General features: G+C 46.3%; 1 protein-coding gene across 1 annotated transcript in view; it reads left to right on the top strand.

Annotated features, from left to right (window-relative positions):
* The first annotated feature begins 6,985 nt into the window (after positions 1-6,985).
* Positions 6,986-19,325, top strand: part of SERPINE2 (serpin family E member 2) — a 60,351-nt gene continuing 48,011 nt past the window's right edge. Inside the window, exon 1 of the mRNA XM_032354976.1 lies at positions 6,986-7,190. The gene's annotated coding sequence lies outside the window, so the exon portion shown is untranslated. The remainder of the gene's footprint in view (positions 7,191-19,325) is intronic.

The raw sequence follows: 19,325 nt of genomic DNA, 5'->3' as shown, positions 1-19,325 counted from the left end.
AAAGAACACGCAAACTGCTCACGTGCCAAACCTCGCTTGGTCTGTGAGTAGTCTTCATTTTTTGAAACAGTAAAATTAATTGTGTTGTTGATTCATTCCACAAACATCTACTGTGGCTTTCCCTATGCCAGGCACTGTATGAGAACTCAGAGATATTTTAAAAAAAAGAAAAAGAAAAACCAACTATAGCCATTGCCTTGAGGTTAGAACCTACACCAACCAAATGCTTACATGCAAGGCAGGATGTGGTCATGTGAACTAAGCAACCCACACTTAGAGCTGCAGGAGTGCTGAGTGAGGACCCATCAAGCCTGGCCAGGCTGAGGGAGGAAATTGTGAAGGATGGAAATTATTTTAGTGGCGGAGAAGTGTGGTGGGTGATGTCCAAAAGTGGGTCCAGACATCCCTTGCATCCTGCATGTGCCTTTGCCATGCGATTTTTCCACTCTTCTTGTTATGGACTAAACTATGTTCCTCCAAAATTCATATGCTGAAGTCCCAATCCCCAATGGACTGTGCTTAGAGCTAGGGCTTTCAAGGAGGCAACAGAGGTTAAACAAGGACGTAAGTGTGGGGCTCTAATCCAATAGAACTAGGGTCTTTATAAGAAGAGAAAGGGGGGGCATCTGGGTGTCTCAGTGGGTTAAGCCTCTGCCTTCGGCTCAGGTCATGATATCAGGGTCCTGGGATCGAGTCCGGCATCGAGCTCTCTGCTCAGCCAGTAGCCTGCTTCCACCTCCAACCCCCCGCCGCCTGACTCTCTGCCTACTTGTGATCTCTCTCTGTCAAGTAAATAAATAAAATCTTTAAAAAAAAAAAAAAAAAGAAAGAAAGAAAGAGAAGAAAGAAGAGGAAGAAGGGACCCCAAAGATCCAACTCTCCCTCTGCCTCTCTCTCTCTCTCTCTAAGAACACGCATGCACACAGCAAGAAAGCAACCATCTATAAGACAAGAAAAGAAGTCTCACCAGAAACCAATCTTGACGGTATCTTGGTCCGGAATTTCTAGCCCCCAGAACTTGAAGAGAATATATCTGTTATATCAGCCCCTGAGTCCGTGGTCTCTTGTTATAGCAACCTGACGTGCCTAGAAAATCTCTCATCAGGAGGGAATCTACTTCTCCTTGAACCTAAGATAGCTCTGTGATCTGCTGTGAATGCAGCCAAAGTGACTTTGTGCTAAACCCAAGGCTAATCCTTATGAGGTACTGCAACTCCTGTTTTCACCATCTTGGAGTCCTGAGCTATCACATAAAGGAGTCCGAGGGCTGCTGGAAAATCTGTGTAGAGGGAATGCCCTCAGTCTGAAATACAAGGGGGGAAAGACCCATGAAGATGAAAACTGGAGGAGATCCATGGCAGTGGGTTCCCACCGTCCTTGCAGACCATCACTACATGCGAGTGAGGCCACCTTGAATCCTGCCGTTGCACGACTGAGGTCAGACAACACTGGTGAGTCAGAGATGAACTATTCAGCTGAACCCTGCCCCACCGACCCACAGAATTGTGAACAAACAAAATGGCTACTTTAAGCGATTAAGATCGGGAGAATTTATAGTTCAAGAATAGGTAATCAATATAGTAGGAACAAGAGAAGGGTATACAGTGCAGAGAAGACAGTTTGAATGATGGTACAGTGATAGAAAACTACAATATGGATTCAGGTAAATAATTCTGATTAGTAAAGACTTTAGGACCATCTTAGAGAAAATAGAGCTAGAGGTAACCTAGAGGTAACCTGGAGTTAAATTGTGGGGAGCTTTCATTGTATTAAATTTTTTATTGAGCACTTAGCTCACTCAGCTAAACCCCTTCATGGATTAACTACTTCTCATATAAATCCAGGTTAAAATTATACTATTACATTCCTCCATTTTACAGATAAGGAAACTAAGGCTCAGAGGTTAAGTTACTTGAAAAAAAATCACAAAGTGGTGAGAAGTGAATTTGAACACAGGTAATTTAATTCTGGAAGCTGTGACCATGACCTCTACAGAAGATTGCCTAAGCCAAGGAATTTTGACCTTAGTGATAAACATGGAAACATTTTAAGTCAGGGCATTATGATTAAAGCTGGCAATGGTGGGTAGAATCTGAAAGCTGAGGTAATGGCTAGGTGCTATTGGAGAGAGGTCCAGGCATCAAATGATAAGCGACTGAATTAGTAAAAAAAAAAAAAAAAAAAAGAGGCGAGGGAATGGGAGGGATTTGGGTGAAAAACTGTTACTCTACCCCGGGGAATGACTGAATATGGATGAATAAAGGAGAGAGAAGAAGTCAAAACACATTCCCATCTTTCTGGCCTCAGTGACCAAGAAGGCAGTCATTCCTCTGAAACACTTAGGGAGTGCATGGAAAGAACTGCTTAGAGGAGGTAGAGAGTAAGTCGGGTTTAGACTCACTAAGTGGAGGTGACAACAGGACACTAGGTGGAGGTGTCCGCCAGGCATTTGGAGATATGCATGTAGGATCTGGGGACAGAGGCCAAGGTCATCTGTAGATGTGGGTGTGGAATGCACTCAGAACTAAGCAAAGTTACACACATCAAGGATATGCCTGTTAGGGGTCCCTTGTTGCAAGCAAAAGAAACAAAACCTGGCTAAAAGTGGAAAAGACTAAAAAAAAGGAAGGGTCAACTGTAGACCTCTACCCACAAGGGGCAGGAACAACGGTTTTGGGGGCCCCAGTGGGAAGAACTCAGGAACCCTCTCATCAGGCTGAGATGAGTCAGCTCCAATTACTTTCCCCACTCCTCAGAATTCAAAGTCCTGGGAGGGAATCCTCTTGGCTTGGACATATACCCACCGCTGGGCTAAAGGGAAGTAAGGACACTTCATCTTCCATTCCCAACTATGTGGCGCAGAAAGCAGGAGAAGCGATTTTCCAAAGGAAACCAGATTCGGCTACCAAAAGATAGGGGTGGGAATAGATGTGTGGCCACAACCAGTTAATGGTTACTCCCCTGAGCGAGTGTGCAGAGGAAAGGGAGCTGCCAGCAGCTTGCAGGGCAACAGGCAAGGTGGAGGAGGATTTGATGAGGGAAAGATAAAGGCTGGCTAAGAACCTGTTAGAGAGAGAATAGGCTGAGTTTCAAAAATGGGCAAAACACCAGAGTTCAAGGCTGCCAAGAGATCAAGGGTGATAAAGAACGGCGAAACACTGCTCGGACTCTGCCATCCCTGGAAGTCATCGGTAACCTTTGGGAGACAAGTCGGGGAAGGATGAAGGGGCTGAGACAGGTGGAAGACGACCCAGTGACTCAGGAGAGAAGGCAGATCAGAGAAAGGGGCGGGGTCAGGTGGCAGCATCCATTGTTTGGTGGTGAAAGGAAGAAGACCTACGCTGGGAATTGAAGGGGGCAGTACTCCAGGGGTCCTCAGTGCCGAGGGCTTTCCATCTCATTTGGCCAAATATAAAGACAAAATAATGCTCAGCGTGGCACTACTGATATCTTTTCTCTGAAGCTCTTGTGAAAAGCAGTGACAATGGGAAAGTGTGAATTGATGCTCTGCCTTCATCTGTTTCAGAAGTTACAGAAAAAGAAAATTGGATTTATTTAAAAGCCAACCAATAAGGGAAACAAAGAAGACAAATGCCATTTGTAAGCTTAAAAAAAAAAAAAATCATACAGATGCAACAGTCCCAGAAACTAATTGTCCAACTGAACTGTTAGAAGTATTCTCCTTTCCCCCAGTTGAAACAATCTTACATAACAACATTTGCATCCATAATGTTGTGTAACAAGTAGTCTTGTGGTGTAATGTTTTAAATAGGGGTTTGCTAGCAGAGGAGTGACTACTACCTTACTATCATGATATCGGTCACTCTTCCAGACAAAACACCATCACCCGTTGGGAAGTAGGGACAGTTTTTCCTTAAATACAAGGTCATACTGTTTGGGTGTATGGGGGAGCAGTGGGGGTGGGGCAGGGGGATTTTCATCTTCTTCCAAAGCACTCAACTCTGGATCTCTTCCAAGAGAGGAAACGAGACTAAATAGATCATTTGTTTTATTCTGTTTGGGCATTTCGTGTGTTTCTCTCAACTGCGGCTTATGGACACAAAGCCAAACTTAGAAACTGGCTGGAGCTGGCTAAATTCCAGGTCACTTTTGAAATTTTTTTAAGGAATAAACAATTTGAAGCTCTATCTGAGGATTAAGGCAAGCCACACAGTTGAAGGACAAAGTGAAATTCTGCTGTGACTGTGAATCGCAAAGGAAGAGGAAGGTAGGATAATTATTTGGATTTCTCAAATAAGACAGAGGTAGGGACAGGAGGGAAACGCACGCTTAAAGTACACATCGATGAGAAATAAACTTCAAAGAGGGCCAAATATGAGAAGAATGGCTGTTTCTGGGCACCAACTGAGGTAGGAACACAGCTGCTTTGGGGCAGCCCCCTAATGATGAGTGTCAAAGTGCCTTGTCACTTGAATGTCACGGAAAGCTTAGGAGATTGCTTCTGTATCCTCTTGCTGGCATCAGGAGGGCCAGCCAACACCAGCCATGCACATTCTGTAACAAGCATAGTTGGTATTCCCCACATATCCTAGTGGCAGAATGGGTCTTTGTCTTGAATCACTTCCCTTTGGGAGACACTCATTGGCAGTCCCATCCAATGTCCAAGGAGAGAGAAAGGCACATTCGTGGTTGGGCTTAGTTTAGCAGATTAGTTAACACTGCATCCTGTCTGATTTCAGAATTGACAAGTCATGTACAGTATTGCTCAAAATGTTCCTTCGACAGTACTGGGTAGGACAGGGAAGTGAATGGCAGTCATTAAAATGTAAACAAAAGAGGTAAGTCCCAAAGACTTCTGACTATCTTTTATAACTGAAGAATTCGGACCCTAATTACACCCTAATTGGGAAAATAAAACATTTTCCCCCTAAAAAAATGTTGGCTCCATTAAAACAAGAGACCAAAACCCTTTAAAATAGTATCTGTGTATTCTTTCAAAAACTTAGAGTAACTTTACTCTAAATTTCAAATTGTAGAAAATTAACCAAAGTGTTTGAGATATAAATCAATACATAATCTTCTGATTGGGATATCATATAATAGTTTTGCAAAATGTTACTCTTGGGGAAAACTGGACAAAGCATACCCGGGAACTCTCTGTGTTATTTCTTACAACACAAAAACCTACAATTATCTCAATAAAAATTTTCAATTAAAAAAAAGTGATTTGGGAGGAAATGGGTGCAGGGAATCAGGCAGGCTTTCCTAAATGGGCTCTACCCACACTTCTTTGTTCTAATTTATTTCTCCATCCACTAGTTCCCTGAATGACTCCCTTCCATCTGGAAGAGGCTACTCCCAGCTTCTCAAACACAGCTCTGGGCTTTTCTGCTCTTAGCTTCCCGCTCTGCCTCATTCCTCCCAACTCCAGCTGGGCCTCCCTGTCTAGAGTAAGCCCTAACACGCTGCCTGGAGCAATACTTACCATGTCAATAGTCACTTGGCCCTTGTTCACCCACCAGTCAACAAATATTTATTGAGCAACTACTGTATGTGTCATGTTGACTCCAGGCACTAGGGATGGGGTGAGGTGAGAACCATAGTGAAGTGGTTTCTCTTCCCTGCTTTCTGGGAGTATAGTTTCTAATGAGGAAGGGTGGAAGAGAATTAGCCAAGAAAAACGTAGAAAGAAAAAAAAATTAAATGATGATGAGTGCTATGAAGAAAACAGTAAGTTGGAAAAAGTTGGAAGTGATTTTAGTTCAAGCGGTCAGGGAATGTTTCCTAGAGAAGGTGACATTCGAGCTGTGACCTGACGTATAAGGAGGCAGTCATAGGTCGATCCTGGAGTGTGGGAGAGCATGTTAGGCAGAGAGAACAACAAGGAAAAAGCATTTATATCCTGCTCTGTAATTAAATATGAATATCAGGCATGACTGTAAAATAATGAAACAGGTTTTCTTTTTGTGGACTGTGCTTCCTTTTTATTTGAGGAGCCAACCCTCCCATAGCATGTTTCCCTGTAAGAGAGGCTGTGAATACCCTCAGGCTGGCCCAGATTTTACACTTTTAAAAAGTGACTCCTTCACCCCAACACACACACACACACACACACACACACACACACCGTCTAGCATGGCCGCCTACACACCAATTCTAGATCATGAAGTTGCTCTAATCAGTAGATACAACCTTATTTCACGGCTGTGTCTAGGAGATTTACCACATTTCCTTCTCACAGTTGGGGCCGTGGGCCTCCGGGGAGGGTTCTGCACTGAGGGTAACATAAATTATGTCATTAAAGTTGTGTCTCCACAAACCCGGGTGGACGCAAAGGAGGACTGCATATAGAGGGTGATATGTCGCCCGCCTCTGGGATCTGAGCCTCTGTTGCCCACAAGGTCCCATCCGTTGTAGTTACCGACTGGGAAGGCCGGATTCCCAGGACTCTGCGGGTACCTCATGCTGTCACCGCAGACACGAATCCAGATTCGTGTGGATTCGTGCCCCTCCGGGGCACCCTGCGAAGCGTCTCGAAGGGTGGTCTGCCCCTTCCGGGCCGCGACCAGACACCGTTATCCCCGTCACCCAGACCGGTGTGCACTGTCCCGGGGCAACCCCCTCCCCCCGTATCTCCCCCAGGGGGCGGCCAAGACGACCTGCCTGCGTCCCCGGGACGCTCCGTGAGCCCTTGGGTCCCTCCCTGTCCCCACACACACCCGGACCCCGGCGACCCACGTGCAGCTCGGCGGGGACTGGCGCCGCACCCCGGGCTCGGCGCGTCTCCCGGCGCGTTCCGGGCGCAACCCCACGACGTGGAGCCCTTGGGGGCAGCATCCGCGAGGCCGCGGCCGGAGTGGGGGCGTCCCGGCGTGCGGGCGCGGGGACGCTGCGGCCCACTGGCACACAAAGGAGGCGGCGGGAAGGCGGGGCGGGGCGGGCCGGGGGCGGGGGCGGCAGGAAGGGGCGGGGGCGAGGCGGGCGGTGATAAAGCCCCCGCCGCCGCGGCCGCCCAGCTAGCGCTGTGGGACTGCCGGGCTGCTCCGGCTGCGCATCGAGTGCAGGCGCCGCCGCCTCTCTGCTCCCCCGACCTGCCTCGCCGCCGCCGCCGCCGCCGCCGCTCTCCGTCCTCCGACTCTCCGCCCCGCCGCCACCCGGCTCCGGCTCCGGCTCCGGTTCCGGCTCGGGGCGCTCTCCGCCGCCGCCACCTGGGGATCGTGCGAGGGGTGGTGAGTACCGGCTGCGCGCCCCGCGGCCGATCGCGGGCGCCCGGGGTCTGGAGGGGCGCGGCCCGCGTGCCCCCTGCGCCGGCGACGGTCCCGGGGCTCTGCGCGCCTGCCGCTCGGCGACCTTGCGCCCGGTCCGGAGGCTGCGGGGCGTGCGGGGCAAGCGGGGCAAGCGGGGCCCCGGGGCGGCGACGTCGAGGCGGAGGAACTTTCTCAGTCTCCCTCGGGCTGCCTCGGCCGAGACTGCGTGCGCGCCCGGCTCTGTACCCGGCCCGCGGGGAGCCCGAGGAGGACCCGGGCCGGGTGAGGAGGGGGCGCGACGGCTGTGGCGTCCAGGTGTGTCTGCATCTGGGAGCCCCGGGGCCCGCGCTGCTTGTACCGGCGCATCCTTGCTGGCGCCGGTGACCCTGAACCTGAGGTACCCACGTACTAGGCAGGCTTCCTCTACCCTGTACTTTGCGTGTGCGCTGCCCGATGGGGAAAAAGACAAACCGACTCTTGTGGTTACCGCTGCCCAAGCAGGGTGGGGGTGACCGGTGTTTGGGGGGAGAGCCTTTAAATTGGCCTCTGGCGATCAGTTCAACCCTATGGAGCAGAATTTTGCTATTTTCATCATCTGTAGAAATGGGAATCGAGACATTGATTAGTGGCTACAGGTAAGGTGAAAGTCCTCAGAAATTCTGGGCGGAATCAGGTATTTCATTTGCCTACGAACTGATCGGGGATAGAAGGCTTCTATTACATAAGACAGCACCCCACCTTCAGGTGATATGGGAGATGCTATTGAAGGTTTTAGTGTTTTAATGAACGAAAAATAATCTTCATGTGTGTCTCTCTTGAGAAATCTCAAATGCTGCTGTGTCTTGCTTTGACCACTTTGCAGGGATCGTTCTTATATTTAGCATCAACATAAAAAGGTGTTTGAAGGTCTGACTGCCTCTTTTAAGCCAGGAAGCAGTTTACTTCTCTGAACTGTTTGGGAACAATTTACGTGATAATTTTATACTTTGGAGGTTTTATATCCAAAGTTGAGCAGAGATAACTGGAAGGAATGTAAGTATTGCTAATTTGTATATCTAAAGCACACTTCAAAAATTGAAGATACTTTCAATGCTGTCTGCATATCTAAATCAGTATTTCTGTTTGCAGCATTTCAGCAAAAATTATCTTCAGCTATGCAAATGAAAGTGTTAGCCTAACTAATCTAAGGATCCTTTCAACCCCCAAATTTTGATTCTAAATTAGAGGATGTTTGAAAATATTGTACAGGGTAGGGCAATTACTGAAGGTCATAAAGATGTCATACATCCTTTATGCTAAACAAAAATGAATCTATGCAGAAAATCTCTGCCCCCTATGACTTCATATATTAGTGTAATTTTAAAAGAACAAAACTGACTCAGTCTCCAAAGGACGTTAGTTTTGAAGTTCCTCACATGGGTGAATAAATACCAGAGAGAGACTGAGGTATTAGAGTTGGAAATGAACCGTGTCCCACCTACCCCTCCGTGTAGCCATCCTCTGCCAGCCAGTCGTTCTCCTCCAGGGACTTTGGCTCCTGGGCTTTTGCTCCCCCTCTGGTCCCAAAGTCCATGTAGGGAATGCTGTCTGTTGCCACTTCCTTGACCATCTCAAATCCAGTGACCTCCAGCCACTCTAGCAACTGAGTCCTCTAACTATATCTAAGTCTTGTCCTCGCTCAGAGATGCTCATCTTCTGATCTCAATGTCTCAGTCACAAGCTCCTGCCTTCCAGGTTGCCAACTGGCGCTCCTGTTGCAACTCTTCCTCAATACAAGAGACCTCTTCCCCTCCCTCTTCCAGTTTAACAGGTGGCTTCATGGCCCACTCTACCTGGAAAGTAGGGGCCACTGAACTGAAGTCTGTCCATGCCCTACTCCATTTCCCTCCTACAGACTTTTCCAAATTTACACCCTCATCCAGGACATTTTCTTCAACTAATCTACTGTGTTCAGGTGCCTTGCCTGGCCCTGAAGTGTGATAAATACAGCAGATCCTTACTGTCTTGGAACTGTCATTCTTGTGGGAGGAAACAGATGAAAAGCAAACATAATTAGGCTATGATAAAATGAATTGGGTAGAATAATAGAAGAAAAATCAAGTTGGGGCAGGAAACTCAGGGAAAATTAGAAGGCCTCCCTTTGGCACTGCTTGGTGTCTCCCCAGGAACGCTTTTCTAATTGGACAGTATTTATTTTTAGAATGCCATGATCTCCCTTGTCCCTGTACCCCCACCTGCTCTCCAGCAACCGTTGGGTCTCCCCAGCTTCTCAAATAAGTTAACATTTCCCCCATTCTCTGCTCTCTTAGCTCCCTGTGAGCTGGCCAGGGGCTCCCCAGAGTAGAAGACCCCGCAATTCCTAAACAGCGATCCTGCAGATTCTCTCTAGACTTCTCTGTGGCATTGGATATGGACCTTTCCTTCCTTTCTGGTACTTTCTCTTTCTTTCCTAGTGCCTGGTTTTCCCTCTGTCTCCATTGCCTCTCCAGTACCTCCCAGAGTTACCCAGGGCTCTGTCCTGATCTCTGTTCTGCTCTGTATAGAGTTATTCAGTGAAGCACTTTCCCAAGCTTCAGCTGTCTCCAGAATAATGTCCAGCAAGTTACCTGCAGTCCAGTGGCTTACCCATCCACACCTTGTAGGCAAAAAAAAAAATCCCAGAGTGAGTCCAAGACTGACTGAGTTTAGTTCTTACCATCTACCCCATACCCATTCCATCATCAGCCAAAAAAATTAATTTTTGTTCTTTTTTTTTTTTGGTGGCGGCTCTGCTAGTCACCAGGATGTTAAAGCAGAAAACTTCTGGGAAGGCTGGACTTCTCCAGCACTCCCCACATGCAGTCACTCCCTCCATATTGCTTCTCCGTGCTGTGAAGTCACCTTGCCCTCTCCTGTAGTCATGGTGGCCTGGCCCTGCTTCCAAGTCTGGAACCAGCAAAATGGTGGCCAGTGTGCCATTTCCAGTTGGCAGATGTGTTGTTGGCCTGCACAAAGTATAGAGAAATTGAGTTAATATTAGAAATATTAAAACACCACTTGCATTTATAGCTTCTCTTAAAAATCAGAAGGCCTGGGGTGCCTGGATGGCTCAGTGGGGTAAGCCTCTGCCTTTGGCTCAGGTTATGATCTCAGGGTCCCAGGATCGAGCCCTACATCAGGCTTTCTGCTCAGCAGGGAGCCTGCTTCCCACCCCTCACCCCCACCTCTCTGCCTACTTGTGATCTCCCTCTCTCTCTCAAATAAATAAATAAAATCTAAAAAAAAAAAAAAAAAAATCAGAAGACCTGGAACACGAGGCCTCCATTCCCACGTGGCAACACTTGGCTCGCATGGAGTTTCCAGCATCCAACTCCGCTGGCTGTTGCCTGCTTCCTAGTTCTCCCTGGACCCGTGGTCCTCATTTATGGTAGCCCCCGGCTCCCACAGGCTTCTGAGTTAGCAGCCATAGGCCAGGAGGCCAGCAGCAACCTGTGAAACCCTGGTGCCTAACTGTGCAGCCTCCCACCAGATTTCTTACATCCTACCATATGTACCCCTTTCCAACGTCTCCCACATCAGTGCTGGGTGACTTTCCTCAGTTGCTCCAAATCCAAATCGGCGGGGGTCCCTCCTGATAAAGACTCAGCTTCCCTCTTGCCTTTGGGGTAAACCCTGACTTGGAAGGAGAGGCTGTGTTGTATCTGGTCTGGAAGCTCCAGTGCAAAGGGAAGCTATTGTTTCTACAAGGTACTGTCCCTCCTTTTCTCAGCACACCTTAAACTCCTGTAGGGAGAATGGGGAATACATAATTCCGGTGTTACCTCGCCTGTGCCAAGATGCCATCTCTCCTGTTTGTAAACCCCTCCCACAGACCTCACCACCCTCCTGCCTCCTCGCAATCACTCTGGGAGCAGATGGGACGCAGTGGATTCCACAGTAGGGAGACCCCTGGAACATGGCAGGCTCCAATTAACCCCTGATGCCTAGAGTCCTACACTGTGCTCCTGAGGTCACTCCTTGGACCCTTGTGTCGCGGAACTTCTCCACATTCAGCCGGGGCACTTGCCACGGCGCCCCACCATCCTTCCAGCAGCTCCTTGGTCTGCTGGCCATTTGCAATGACCTGACAATGTCTAAGTTTCCTTCCACTCCTCCCCACCTCCCTGCCTCGTGCCCTTCCCCAAACTTTATTTTCTTGCAAAACCAAGCTGCCTGCAAGCTCCTCACACCGTGGGGCTGCCATGCCTCTTTGCCTGTGCTCCTACTGGACCTCGGCCTGGAATTCTCTTTCTCCATCCTCTGCATTCATTGTCTGGCTAATTTCCCCCTTTTCAAGACTCGGGTCCGGTGTCATCTGTTCCATAACCTCTTTCCTGAAAATCGCTACCCCCAACCCTCTCTGGCATGTGTGGCATGTGTGCACACATGTACGCCCTGCCCCGGGGAGGCCTCTCTGATGGCGGGTACCGTGTTGTAGCTACATGCTTTCCCCACTAGACTCTAAGTGCAATGAAGACGGGTCTGTGTTTTAGCTTCATTTGGTCTCATAGCGGTGCATGATCCAAAGGCACTTAATGGCTATCTGAACTGAACCATATTTATATTTTTCCTAAGTTTACTAGAGTTTTACAAAAGAATGCTTGTCTTTTGGACTTGAAGGGGAACTTCCCCCTGCCCCCACCATACCAGGACCTCTACTTCTCTTTTGGTACTTCTGCAGTAAATATATATAGTTTCACAGCAGAAAAATTTTTAAGAAATTAAAAAATCAAAGTCTTTTTTGATCAGTCATGTTTTTTGAGATAGAACGTACTTAGAAAAAAAGCAAAAGTCTAACCCAGGAGTACTTATATCCCTATAGTCACTTCAGTTATCCGTATCTGAACCTCTTTTGGCTTGGTTCTGTCTTCCTTGAGATCCACTGGTTGGGCTGTACTCCCTATTTTGTGGCTTGTACAAGGTAGAAGAATTCTCTCTGGCTTCCGTTAACCTTTTAACGGATGTGATGCATGCCCTCTAGCTGACTTTTTTTTTTTTTCCTTGCTAGTTTTTTGACTAACATCTTCAGTCAAGTTTGATGGAAAGAGCCCTACATTGGGAGAGGTCTGGGCTGTGCTGCCAATGATTTGTATAGTTAATCATCTAGAACTTAATTCTTTTGTCTATACAATGGGTGTGATGAAATCAAAGATGTCATTTAAAAAAAAAAAAAAAAAAAAAGAACAACCAACCTGGGGCGCCTGGGTGACTCAGCTAGTTAAGCATCCAACTCTTGATTTCAGCTCAGGCCATGAGCTCAGGGTTGTGAGGTAAAGTCCCTTATTGGGCTCCATGCTCAGTGAGGGGTCTGCCGGTGCCTCTTCACTCCTCCCCCCGCACCCCCTCTTTTTCTCTCTCTCTCTCAAAAAAACAAATAAAATCTTAAAAAAATAAGACAACCTATAACTTCTTTTCTCTCTCTCTCTCAAAAAAATAAATAAAATTAAAAAAAAAATAAGACAACCTATAACTTATTTTCCTTTTTGGTCTGGCTTTCTCATAAAGATCAGATCTAGATGAAATTTTTTCTTAAATGCATTATTTTATGTTTATCTACATGAAATTCTTATCATCTCTCTCTCTCTCTTTCTCTTTTAAGTCTATGAAATCATTCAGCTTGGCTCTTTAGTATTCAGAAATAGTGTTAAGGGCCAAAATGGAGATTTAGTTTATATTCCCACTTAAAGGCGTTTAAAAAATGTTAAATAAATTGGGTTCCCTATACTTGATCTTCTTTGTAAACCTCTGTCTCTATCCATGAATGTGCCTATCTTCTCTTTCCCAAACCGTTTTTCCTCATTAGTAGATGGCATGTCTGATCTGAAAGTAATGTTGGGTTAAAAAAAAAAAAAAATTACCCTTAGGTGTAGAATAGAGGCAAAGGCAATAAACTACATCTTTAGCTTATTTCTTATCTCTAAGTTCACAGTTTGTCTAAGAGCACTGAAAGAGTAGTAGGATTTTATTTCTCTTTTGAGAAATGCTGCCTTTCACCCAACAGGGCAAGTCTATTTACACAGTCAATGATTCTCCCCTTATTCTGCTGTTAGGTTTCTAGGTCTGGATGTAAGCCCAGTCCAGAGAAGTTGGCGTTGCTTCTGGGGCTCTTTTTTGTGCATGTGGATGTACACTGAGCCTAAGAAGTCCTCTGTTTGCAATTCCACTCCTGCATTTGGACAAATATGTCCCCTGTTTCATCCTTGAGTTCCTTCAAAGTTGGGGTGCACGCCCCAGTTCAAGGTCAGCCCAGGAACACCTCGTGCTCTCGCTTCAGGTTGACCTCAGAAGTTGTTGCCCTTTGCCTCAGGAGGGATAATTCCAGAATCAGAACCCACTGTACCTTTCTATTTTTGCTAGTTAATTCTTGGGAGAAAGATAGTGTGGAGGAGATTTTAATATAAAAGGGAAAAAAATCCTGTGAAAAGGCAAAAAGGGTTTCTTGTAGCGACTGCAAATCTTGGGAAATGTACTTTGTTTTGTTGTTGTAATGCCCTCCCCCACTTGCTGCAGTGAGAACTCTGGTAACCTGGGGAATTTCTCTTAAGAGCATACCAAAAATAACATCAGTGCTTTCTCCCTGCCACCCCCCCCCCACCAATTTTCCTTTCTCTTTAGTGCCAACTAATATAGCTACAGGGAAAATAACCACTTGTTTTTGCCTAAGTTTTTATGGACCAAATCTTGAAAGTGGGTGTGGGTATGTGAGAGCGTTTAACACCCAACATGAAGCCCACTTGAAAATGACTAAGGTGACTGCAAATGAAAATAGATTTTTCTTCCTTTCTTTTGAGAAAATGCTGTATAAATAAAGGCAGTGCTTGCTTCTTCTACTAAATTTATTTCTCATTCTTGAAATAAGGAATCTGCTTAGGAAGAAACGTTCATGTTGGTTTGGTCACTGTTCCGATTATATGAGCTATTAACGACTGCCTTATCTTTTGGTTACAAACGCAGAAACCCAATCAGTGTAAGTGATGCAAAAAGATGGGGTGCAAGGGAGGACCTAGTGGCTTATGCCACAGACCCTGAGATGGTGGGGGTGCCTCTGGCCCCGGAGGTGACTGAAACCAGAGACTCAGGGCTTTGGGGTGCTCTTCTCTCCGTGTGTGTCTCTTTGCAGGTGGTCTTCCTCCTCTCAGGGACCAGCCTAATGACCCGAGGGAAGAGGGGCTTCCTTCCAGTTCCAGGTAGAAAAATCCTAGGGAGGCATTCTGATTGGCTCAGTTTGGGGTCATTTGCGTTTCCCTGGACCAATGGCTGTGGTAAGAGGAATGGGATACTGTGATTGGCCAGAGTCTGAGTCACATGTTCAAACCTATGGTCAGGAGGGGAGAGAGTACTGAGAGGGGTGTGCTGGGCAGACTAGTTACCCCAACTGCCAGTAGTATTTGTTTTCATTTGACCAGAGACTCTCTGTTGTCTCCTGGAGCCTCATCTGTGTCTGTAGGACAGATAGTATCCTCCACTCGCTCAGTTGGGAAAGAGGAGTTGGCAGCAGCTGAAGTATCCTTGGCCCTACCTCCAGCCTGTATGTGTCAATGCCAGAGCCTGAACCCAGGTGTGTAAATGTGTGAACTGTGAGCTGATACCGTGAATTTTCAAAGATTTATATCGCATCAATATCTATAGCTTTTCAACATAAGTTCTTGTCAAACAACATGCCTCCTTTCAAAAGACCATCTTCTCACTTTGGCTGCTAGATAACCTTCAGTAACACAACCAGAACTCACTGAAAGAAGCTAATATTTTTGCCTTCGCTTGGAAGTATTATTTTTAGACCTGTTGCTGCCCCACACTCCTGCCCAGTTTATTTCTTAGACACTTTTTTTTCCCCCCTAGGACTCAAACTCTAAAATTAGTACTGACCTTTAAACTGAAAGGGTAGAGTGCATTTACCCAGAGTGGAGGGAATAACTTGGGCTGAGGGTAAAAGTCGAGGTAACCAAACAACGTCAGTGACATGACTTTTAGAAGATAGAGGGGAACCTGGGTGGCTCTGTTGGTTGAGTGGCAGACTCTTGATTTTTGGCTCATGTCAGGATCTTGGTCCTGAATCAAGCTCCTGGTGGGGCTCCTTGCTCAGCCTGGAGTCAGCTTGAGGATCCAATCTCCCTCGCCCTCTGCCCCTCCCCCCACTTGTGGTGCATGCTTTCTCAAATAAATAAATAAATCTTTTTTAAAAATACCTACTTGAACTTCACAAAGGTGTGGAGGTTTAGCTTAGAACATTGTTTGAGATCTAATTTTTGTTTTTATACCTTTTTTTTTTTTTTTTAAGAGTGAGAAAAAGAACAGCAGGCACACAGGAAGGGGGTTGAGGGGCGGAGGGGAAGAGAGGGAGAGAGAGACTCTTAAGCAGCCTCCATGCCCAGCTCATTAGGCTCAATCTCATGACCCTGATCATGACCTGAGCCAAAACCAAGAGTCAGGCACCTAACCAACTGAGCTACCCAGGTACCCTTTATAGTTTGTTTGTTTGTTTAATAGTTACATTTTCCCCCCCAAAATTTGTGTATCTAAATGGTATACTTTCCCTTCCCTCCCCCGTCCCTTTCCTTCCTTAGTATAGTATAGTACTTAAGTGTATGGAGGGTTTGGAGGCCAATAGACTGGTCTGCATCTAGATTCTGTCAGTTACTAGCTTGGGGTCAGGAGGCCATAAACTTCTCTGAGCCCCCGTTTCTTCATTGGTGAGTTGGGCATGAAGGTAACTGTGTCTTAAGTTTGGAAGGAGGCAGCGGAATGTATGCTTTAGGTGCGGAGCACAGGGGCCGGAACAGAGCTGCCTTCCTGGTGGTGGGGTTCTCTGTGCCACAGTTGTCCAGGTAAGCATTTCTCTCCTCTGGCACTCCGGTTGTCGTCGTGTCTTTGATCCAGTGAATGAGGGGCTTGCTGTGTGTGTTCATATGTTTGGTTTCCGGACCCGTAATAGTCTCTGTAGGGAGTACTCCCAGCAATCAGCTGGTCATCGGTCCTTTCGCCAGCCTTCCAGCTCTTCCAGTACTGGCTGTGGGGCCGAGAATGGCCAGTGCCGGTAATAAACTCCCTCTTAAACCTGTGTGAGGAATGTAAACAGCTGTGTTACCAGAAGGTCTTTCTAGGGCCACATTGCAGGCTAGCCCTGTCAGCTTGGGTGCTTTTATATATGTATGTTAGTTATGAAGAATTAATAAATGTCTCTGCAGCAGAAAAAGAATCTATTTGGTTTAATATCTGGGTCTTTGCAAATGTGGTATCCAGAGTCTTCTCTTTCTGTTCTTATTTTCCAGGCTGTGAAAAAGTCCTATATCCATTCATATCCACTGATATCCAAAAACCCAGAAATAATCATTTTTGAACACATACTGACTATACTTTCAGCACATAGTCATTTAATGATGATTTGATTCTCTCTGTATACGGGAGAGTTCTATGAATGTTGGACGAGCCCCAGCAAACTTTCCCGGATAGGAAATATATTTTCTGCTGCCATTAATATGATATTTTAGAATTTTACTGGTAGGTAGCCATTTGGGACTTTGTACAGCACGCGGTATATGCCCACACCTGAATTGTTGCTCGGACAATGAAATAGGAGGTGGCAGGGAGATTGATTCTGTGTGATGACTTAATTATAAAGAGAGCTTCCTTTCCCTAAAGGTGTGGATTTTCTCTTTGAAATTAATTTACTGATAGACTCCTATCATCTCATGCCAAACCTGTGTTCATTTCTTAATGACACTTAATTAAAACAGCAATTTAGAGGATTGGCCAGAGATGCCAAAGTATGCATAGCCAGCCTGTCCTTGTGCAGCACAGTGGTAAATCACGAATATCAAAGTGCTGATCATACTCATGGTGAATTAATGCAGCAAGTACTGAACACATAGTTGTTTCCATGCATGTGTGTTATTCATTAACCTACAATTTCTTTTGGGTAGGATAAGTATGTATTTTTTCCATGTACAGTGGCAAAATCATGCTTTTTGTCTTCCTCTCTGTCTTGTGTTGTGGTTCTTTGTGTCTTATCTGCCCTGTTAGGAACCCTTGAGGATTTTTGGTCTTTCTTATCCTCCTGGGTTCTTTCCACAGTACCTGACTCCGAGGAGGCCAAAAGGGAAAAAGGAAATAAATGAAAGAGCGTGGATCATCAGTGTGTCAAGTACTGTTAGGCACATTTTATACATGAGCTTATTGAATCTCAGCTACCCTTGGAAGGTTGAAATTAGTCCTAGCTGGCAGGCAAGAAAACAGAAATTAGCGTATGTGGAGCACCCTACTGAGAATCTGACCCATGGGATATTCACTCCAAGTCTGTGTATCTTCGCAGATCTTTCATCCTGAAACATTGTTTTCAGGGAGTGACTGAGACTAGACAGTGGTGTCTGAGCAACAGTGCGGAGCTCCACACGTGAGAGGTCAGAGCATCCTGGACAAGGTGAACTTGGGAACTGGATGAACCTGCATTTAAACCCCAGCTCTACAATTAGTCATATGATGTCCACAAAGTATTTTCCTCTCTGGGCTTCATTTCCAGAGCTGGAGAATGGAGCTGATGAGGTTATTCCCTTCTTTGTAGAGAAAGCTAGCACTGTCCCTCCTTCACATACAGGGAGATAACAAATAGTGACTTAAATCACTTGGCAAGATCAGAACTGAGGCAGGTTGAGAACTCGGGTCTCTGCTCCTATCCCTTGTTGCCTCTGCAGTCACCAAGTCTGGGTACAGCAGCCAGAACTGCCATCACCCGTCACCTCCCCTTGATTAGCTCTCAGAGTTCCCCGCTGACTTAGGGACACTCACCATCCATCCCTTAGAACCATTTGGCTGATTTATGTCTCCTCTTCTCTGTGTTGTTCAGCCCCATCTTCCTGAAGAGGATTATTCCCAGAGAGTAAAGAGGTTCCCCAAGACTTATTCCTGATGCATCTGCCCCACATAAGACTTCAGAGTGGCAGCCCTATTGTGTTTGGGTGCATTTGGTTTAAAAACTAGTTTTTCAGCCAGGTGCTCTGAGGGATGCAGAAGTCTCCACAACATCAATTGACCTTTGAGGGGCTTATATGTTTCCATTAGAAAGGGCGTATCTGTGATGCTTTAACAGTTCAGAAACTATGGTACACTGTCCTGGGTAGACGCAAAAAGGGGGTGCATTTTCTGTAGAGGATTTCAGGGCAGCAGTAAAAATATCTCAAAATTGTTTAGCTTTTTATATCATCAAGTACCATGGTGATCAATTCTTCTTCCCCTGGAGGAGACCCATCAGTCTGACTGACCCTCAGTACTGCACTAGGTCAGTAATACACAGCCAGAATGAGTGCTTTGCATGAGATGTCTAGGAGACCAGACCGGAGGGAGTTAGTGTGGACTCAGTCACTGGAAAAGCTGCGCAGAAGCCCTCGCCCCTCCCTCTTTGTGAGGAAGGACTCCGGGAGAGCAGTGTGTGACCCCGATGACTAGTCTAGTTGTGGGGCCACCATGAGTCATGGGCTGTGGAAGCTCTTTAAAGGCATGTTCCCCCTGCTTTCTCTTGACAGCCTTGAAAGGCTGGCAACCCAAGGCTTCTCTGTAGATGAAGAATCCAGAGGGTCCATGAGATTCTGGAATGAGGGCAAGTGATGGATAGTCTCTGGGTCTCTGTTTCCTTCTGCATGAAGTAAAGGTAGGAATGCCCAGCTTTTGGGGAGTGTAGGAGGCTCAGCAGTGCTAATGCTAAAGCCCTTTACTGATAGAAGGTTCTTAAATATCAGTTACTGCCAGTGGTCGTGCATGGGAGAGTTAAGTCTATGCACAATGTGAAATGTTGTCAAGTAGCTGATAAACGCAAATGTCTAGATAGCCCTCATGGGTAATGCAGTCCTTATTTTTTTCCTTTTGTATTTACTCTCCACAAAACCCTTTTTGCTCTAAATTTTGTCGATTGCTACTTACTAATTTGTAATAAGAATAATAAGAGTAGGCCATTTAGTCTCTCAAGTACTCTCCATGAGTAAATACAAGGAGATAACTCCTTCATGGAGGAGAGATCAGTTCTCAGAAAGAAAGAAAGAAAAAAATTGAATTGAATTGAATTTTAGTGGGCAACTTTGCAAAGGGGTAAAGCATTACAACTTCCCTTTC

Source organism: Mustela erminea, chromosome 8 (genome assembly GCF_009829155.1).
Source record: "Mustela erminea isolate mMusErm1 chromosome 8, mMusErm1.Pri, whole genome shotgun sequence".
NCBI lineage: Eukaryota > Metazoa > Chordata > Mammalia > Carnivora > Mustelidae > Mustela > Mustela erminea.
This window is presented reverse-complemented; position numbering and strand designations above follow the sequence as displayed.